The sequence below is a fragment of the Homalodisca vitripennis genome, unplaced genomic scaffold (genome assembly GCF_021130785.1).
Source record: "Homalodisca vitripennis isolate AUS2020 unplaced genomic scaffold, UT_GWSS_2.1 ScUCBcl_14574;HRSCAF=25402, whole genome shotgun sequence".
NCBI lineage: Eukaryota > Metazoa > Arthropoda > Insecta > Hemiptera > Cicadellidae > Homalodisca > Homalodisca vitripennis.
In genome coordinates this window covers 4806-12558 of record NW_025790679.1, presented here as the reverse complement: position 1 = coordinate 12558, position 7753 = coordinate 4806, and the positions used below count along the sequence as shown (strand labels likewise).

Here is a 7753-nt window from a genome sequence, read left to right as displayed (position 1 = left end):
ATTACTAAAACTTATTGAATCTAGTCAAAATAATATCTGCATTTATAAATGAAAATCATGGCATACCACTATGGCTCTACAATATAAAGTGGAGTCGGGAATGAACAAGGACCAGTAAGCATGGCGCACACTGCAGACGCGCCGCGCCGCCCCGAACCGCGCCGCCTTTTGGAAAGTTTCCGCTGACCGTCGCACATACTGGGCGCGCTGGGCGCGCCGAACTCCTTCCCTCAACTCACCACAGCTGCAGTGCTATCAGTTAGTGTGCAGTCGTATGGTTATGTTGTGTCGTTTTGTTTAATAATTTACACGATGAGCAGCTCTGAAGATCTGTTTTTTATTTTGTCTTCTTCAATCAGAAAAGGAGGAGAAGAGACAAAAAACAATGTGGGTTCATCCTATAAATGAGAAAGGAAAAAATACGGGAAAGTTACTGGATCTATCACGTGAAACAGCAAACCGTCCCTCTTGTGCCCCTGGGTATTGTCCCATCTGACCAATAGGAGTTGGTAGTTGCGGCATATATTGGGTTGTCTGAAAAGGAACTGGTGCTGTGGGTGTAGGAATCTGCGCGTAGAAATGAATGAGCGGTGTTATATGATCCAGAAATGGCATCTAGCTCTGCATCATGAATTATTCTGGAAATGTTAGATTTCACTCTAATTTGTAACTCTGGTGGCAAGGTTCGTACAGTTTTCCTCTAACTCCTTGGAAATGTTTTGTCAAAATGGTCACCACGAGTAACTTCGAGTGATTTATTATTAAGTTGTTGTTTTTTTTAAGTTAACATATTCTTGAAATACAGCTTGTCATAGTCTTGGGGTTTTCCATGTAGCGCCATGACCAGCTTATTACATGGTCTTTTACGTGTTGAATTTAGGCCTACTTCTTTATTGTTAAAGCCTTCTGAAGAGGCAGACCACAGGCGCAGTAGAGGCAGACACAGGTGTAGCGGAGGCAGATCCAGGTTCATTTGAGGCTGACTCAGGTTCAGGTCCAGGTATCGAAGGTGTCTTGGTAACCGGACTGTTTTACTAGTTCCGGGGTCATTTTCACATATAGAAGACTAGTCGTCGAAAATAATTACTTTCTTGTTCCCTCTGAACATTCACACATTGCTTCACAAAGTCCATCTGTCTGGTCCAAGCGCCAAGGTTTCAATTTTTTCGCTGCTTTGACCAGACTTGGTTTCTCTCTTTAGTAAACGTTTTTTCTATAGCACTCCTCCGCAATGATTTCCATTTGGACTTACAATTGTCGTTTCTGAAACAAAAAATTACAACATCTGCGATCAAAAAAAGCAGATTGTTTTTTTACGTCGACTGCTTATTACCTCACCGACGATGGCAGAGGTAGTACGAAGACAACCCGAAGGTAACCGCGGCTAAGAAACGGTTCCGCTATAGACGCGCCGCCCCAGCGGAACAAATTCCGCTCGACTTCTCCCAAGAGTTCTGACCAGCGGTATTATTCCGCGGCGGACGCGGCTGCGCGGCGCGCTTTAGTGTGTGCGCACATCCCATTTTGAACACATGCAAACTATATTAAGCCGGAATTATTTCCAAAAGGCGGCGCGGTTCGGCGCGGCGCAGGCGCGTCTACAGTGTGCGCCCATGCTTAAACATAACGTCGCTAATGCGTCAGCAGATCCAAAGCTACTGTAATAGAGACAAGGAGCAAAAGGAGAAACACTGCAGGTAGTGGCAGCATCAGTAGAAAGAGGTGTGCGATCACAATGGTAGCGCTGTCACTTGGTGGTGACCACTTTATAACTATTACCAGGGAGGTTGTTTTTCTTGAAGAATTGCGACTATAAAGGAAGGAACCGAAAATGCGCAGTCATAGCTTCAATCAACATTATCTCTCTCTCTCTCCCTTGGACCTCCGGACCTCAATCATCAGCAGTGTAGCCAATCGTTGGATAAAATTAGCCCATTTAGGGTAGCATGACATTTGGGGTAATACGAAAATATAAATAACCTGATAACTCTCTCTATGGAATCCTATTATAACTGTCGTTATTTCTAGAGATAAGCTTTCATTGGTTTATTGCTGTGAACATAATTCTACAGTAATTATACGTTGTAGTATTTAGTAAATTACATAAACAGTGAGCATTGAATTTGACCTCTGAATTGGACCAAAACCATTGTAAGAACTATGGGAATCGTTGAAATCCAAGTTCTTCCACTACATATCCTTACAGATTATACCTACCTCATTCTCTGCACTCACAGAATCCCTCCAATCTTACCAAAAAAATCAGATTGCTAAGGTAAAGTGCGCTGTAATCCTCCTGATAATAACTCTTTAAATTAAACATTTCTAGCTAAATTAAAGTTGTAATGTATTCCAGTAGTCTTTAAATGAAATTGATCTGCAAGTTGAATTAGAAATCGCATGCGATCTTAGGTAATTTAAACAGAGTTTTGATCAATAAAAGTCAGTAAAACAGCACTGGTCAGTGGACACACGATCTTAAAATGAAAACAAGCTGTGGTTTGTTTCTTTTTTAAAATCTGGAAATAGTTGTATAACTCTTTCTGGTGTTGCCCTTCTTCAAATGCTTCGATATAGAGTTTTCAGTGAATTGATTAAATGTAAAAAACATGCACTATGCTATTAATGTATGTAAATTAGTGAAAACACGTGGACTAATTTTGGGAGAATTTGGAAAAATGTTTGGGATAAATATAGGTTAGTTTGGGAGTAATTTTGTGTAATGCCGGGGATAATATTTAGGGCTGGAAACACTGCTTCTCACTTCTCAGTCATTTTTGGTACACATCGTTCATATGAATAATGAATATGAATAATTATTCTCTTGTGTCACTGATATAATGCAAGGCTATCCACCAGTCTCTGCCACATTTACATCCATCACACTACACGTAGGGGCCAACTGCACGTATTGTAGTGTAATAGTGTATCTCTACCTACTTCGTATATTGTGTGATATGGTGACATCGTGTATTTCATTGCCCTGCTTTTGTTAGACTTTGTCATTTCGTTTTGCCCACTAGACATAGTTTGGAGGTATTAAAGTTAAAAAGTACCATCAGACCGGTGACTGGGTAATATTATTTTTATTTTATTCAATAATAAATAATCATAGTGGGAGTTATACCTTCAATTTAAAAAATACTTATTTGTTTTACATCTATAGGTTAGAATCAATTCAATGTCTTTAATCTTTTATTATCTTGTTTGTTTAAAAAAATGTATTCCCAAGTAGTAAGGAAGTTTTACTTAAAAACATTCTTGAAGGTACATTTATATTTTATCCCACACTTTTATATTAATACTAATAATGAATTATTTGAAGCTTAACTCTTTTAGTGCCAGAAGAACTTTTCAAATGCTCTGTCAGTGTCAATCATTTAGGTATTAAAAGTATACAGCTGCGCAGTGCCTGAGGTTTTCTATATAATTTTGCAACGTTTTTTAAAATAATTTGCATCTTTCTCATTTTGTATACAAATTTAATGATTTATAGGTATTTATTTACAATACCGTGACCATGAAAAATGGACTTTTTTTCATGGGTTGGGCATTTATAGCCAAGTGTTATTATCACAGGTGCATATAAACTGGGGGGAAAGTATATCATTGCATTATATTGATGCCTTTCGGGCATTATTGCATTAAAGATGGAAAATAACCGACAAAATTTTGTCGAACAACACGTTGAAGGGCTTAAGGATCAGGGGCAATCACGTGATCTGGGATTCGACTTTTGCAAGCTCGAGTTAATTTTTTTTCTAAAAGAGCAAGCAGTGCGCAGCACTGCGCAGCGGGCAGGCATCGTTGACAGGATTAACGTCATCATTTCAGTAAAATTGCCAGAGGTACTGTCAAAAACAGAGTTTTCAGAGGATTTCAAAAAAATCGTAACTCCTTTGATTTTCGTTGCCCGACGAATTTTTTCTTCGGTACTTTGGGATTATACCGACCACACCAGTATGAAGAACACAAAAATAGAAATTTATAGAAACAAACATGATAGAACGAAAAAACAACTCTTCAATTACAAAATTACAAACTTACAAGCATTTCCAGGTATTTTGATCGGTATTGTTGTCGCTGTTATCTTATCTTTCTCGAGAATCCTGATTACGGCAGGCCGCGCGGCATCACGTGATTTGCACGGTACATCATTGCCTTTCCATTACAATTCAATTTATATATCTGATTAGCCCCTCTAGAATTTGATATTTTACTGATAGGTACCTATCTCGAGGGATGTTTTTCTTTCGTCGACATCAGCGCGGGGCAGCACCGAAGGTGCTGTCGAAGCCCGCGCTGATGGCCGGAGGCACTCGCATTTTGGGTGGCGGAATGTGATCAAGAATTAAAAACAAGTTTTTGAGTGTTTTTTTTAAGTAAAAAGTTTAGTTTGGTAAATGTTTGTTTTTGTTGAATTTTTGTGTTTTGGAGAAATGTAGAGGTAAAACACGGAAGTACAAACAAAGCGATGCACCAGCTGAACGGCGGCGAGACTCTGCAATCACGTTATCTACTAGACGCTCGACTTTGACCTCTGTCTGAGGATGGGGAGAGTGTGTTGCGATAAGACAATTCCCTGTTTTATATTGACGAAATAATTGTTCTACACTACGCTAATCTAGTAATCAGTAGAAACGAAATGTGAAATAAACGATTCATGTCTGGGTGTGGTCGGTATAATCCCAAAGTACCTTTTCTTCACTATTGTTTTCAGGAAAAATTGTAGTTTTTCAGGAAAAAAAAATGAACATACCTTTCCATGGTCACGATTTTGTAAATTGATACCGATTTATATATTGAATTATAGATAAATAGTCAGTGTATTGAAATTAAATACAATAAATAACTACTCAAATTGGAATATTTTATTATAAGATAACAAAGTTTATATTCTTGCATTTCTTTTTCATTTGGACCTCCACAGGGTGATTTAAAATAAATAGTTGGGCTCTCTCTATTCAATAACTTTACTACTTTATTCAACTACTTTATTAAAGACCATAATTACGATATGAACACCATGTTGAAATTTGGAAATAAAATGTTCACAAATAAAAATGTGGCATTACAACAAAGATATACTTATGTAAAAATGAATTTGTTTTATATTTGAACCTTATTTATGGTAAAACAAATAGCTAGGATCTATTTAATTGCTTTACTGTAATACCATTAAGTTATAAAGATCCTGTTGAAAAATTCCATAGTAAAATGTAAAAAATAGCTAGGATCTATTCAATTACTTTACTGTATATCATTAAATTATAAATATCCTGTTAAAAAATTGGGTAGACTTTAATAAGCGGCCTACACTCGTTATTGCTGTTGTTTTTATCGAATAGTTCGATGTTTTTATCCGAAGGATTAATTAGATATTACAATTTATTTAACTTAAATAAATAACTCAAGCATATGATTTCAACTTATTAGTTACAGTAATTGTAATGTAAACAATAAACAGCCAAGAGGTAATTAATATTATGAAACTGAAAAATGGCGATGAATATGAGAAAAATGTGTGAGATATTTCTTACAAGTGACGGGATTTGTTTAAGTGACTTCATCAAGTTGTTCATGTGGATTTGGCTCTTGGTAACCCATGGGGAGATACTGTCCTCCATTTCACAAATGCGGTTACTCTGATATTAAGCTGGGCAAGTTGTGAATATTGTAAGGTTTCTTTGATATCTAAGTCTAGGCCATAGTTAATTTTATTGTTTTTGTAATGTTAGTGTTAAATTTATAAACTTGTACGGTAATGTACGAGATTCTTATTGTTACGGTAATTTATTATTACTGTTATTTTGTACTATGGTAAATTCTAAGCAATATATGGGTCAACTTCGATTTTTTTCTCATATTACAATATAATGTTCCAACAGTCAATTAGAAAAGGAAATGACTAGAATTTTCTTGCTGGAATGCAGTTATAGGGAGCAGGCAACCGCCAGACGGTCATGTGTTTTAAAATTGTTGCTCCCTATAACTGCTTTCCGGCAAGAAATTCTAGTCATTTCCTTTTCTAATTGACTATTGGAACATTATATATATGAGAAAAAATCGAGGTTTGACCCATATATTGCTCAGAAATTACCTGTACTATTTTTACATATCGAAGTTAGATAATATATAAAATTGTTCGATAAAAACAACTGAAAAACAAGTTTAGGCCGCTTATTAAAGTCTCCCTAAATTCCACAATAAAATGTTACAAATAAAAAACGTTACAGCAATTTTGTTTTTATCTAAAAACTGGCACAAATATTAAAGCTTTATGAACAGCTCATGATTTTTAATCAAAATATAAAGTTAAAGGAAAAATGTAGATAACACTAAAACGAGAAAAAAATAAACTTTAAATTATATATTTATTAGTTATCAAGGTTTTTTTAAGTATTCCCACTAACAAAATCCTTAAAAATTTGACCATTGATAAAAAGATAAAACTTTAGATTATTTTTGTTTTGTAATAAAATAGGCTATACATGAACAGATATATTATTAATAGTTTTCATGTGTCATTTATTTAAAAATAAAAATGTTTCTGAATTAATAAAAGATTTATTTAGAATTTTCAATGAGTTTTGTTTGTGTCATCCAGTTAACTAGACGTTGGCAATTTTAGACGTAATTTAGTTTTAGAACATCTGTTAACAGGACGTTGGCACTTGATACATAGTTGTTTAGACATTCAGATACTAATAATGTTGATAATAAAAGCCCAGTTAAGTTATTTCTGACATTTTAATTAACCTAACTAGAGTACTAGAAAAAGTTATATATTCACCATCACAAGAGACTCCTAATAATTGTTACTTAATTGTTTGTAACATTGTGTTGAAACATTGCTTACACAATTACACTCTGATATTTAAACTACCTTGTTTCTTTGTTTCATGTCCGCTTTTTAAAGTCGGCCATGTCCGCATAAAGAAAAATATTGAAACAAGTTTTCTTAAATTAAATTTAAATGTGTTCTCAACGTCTTTTCGATCTCAACTCTTCCAGGAACACTAAGTGACTGTTATCAGATACGTTAGAAAATCTTTTATTGGCCACTCAGAACTTGTTGAATTTCTATTACCTTCACTTTTATCTGATAAATTTAACATTAAGCTCATTAAGAATGTTTTGTCTATTTTGATACTTCATCTGACAAAATGTTTAGGTTTGTTCGTTTTATCAGGTTTTATTTGGAACTATAACAAAAAGCCAGATACCAATAGTTTTTAAGATGCTACTGCTGATAACAAGTCTTTTGTTGGTGTTCCTTTCTTCTTCAATAACTATTTCTTTTGCTAGATCTCCAGGTTAGACTTCTTGGTTGATTATTCTCAAATTCTTCACTGTTATTTCTGATGAAGATTAATGTTCTCTTCTGAAAACCTTTCTTTGTGTGGCTGTTGTGATCTTTCCCATCCTTTTTTTAGGCCTTTTTTCAGTTTCCAATAATTTCTTATTTATTTCAGGTTAATGTCACCACTACAGTAGACAACTTAGGTCTCAACAATATTAAGTGTCTTAGAAGAAAAATGTCCTTCATTGTGAGTACCGTATCCTAATATAAGAATAGCTTAACTTAGTCCAAAAATATTCTTCTAGCTGAGTTGGGTGAAATACGCATATGTTATTTTTGTTGTGCACTAAAAACTGGAATTATTAAATAATAATGGATTTAATTTTTAAGAAATACAGAGATTTAAACTATGTATTTAATTTATATCAAAAAAACCAGAATATTTGCTCC

At 34.8% G+C, this 7753-nt stretch overlaps 1 long non-coding RNA gene across 1 annotated transcript; it reads left to right on the top strand.

Moving 5' to 3' along the window:
* Window positions 1-2876: 2876 nt before the first annotated feature.
* Window positions 2877-7530, top strand: LOC124375161. Its single transcript, XR_006923660.1, has 2 exons — window positions 2877-3074; window positions 7476-7530. It is a non-coding gene; the product is annotated as an uncharacterized LOC124375161 (long non-coding RNA).
* Window positions 7531-7753: the final 223 nt, after the last annotated feature.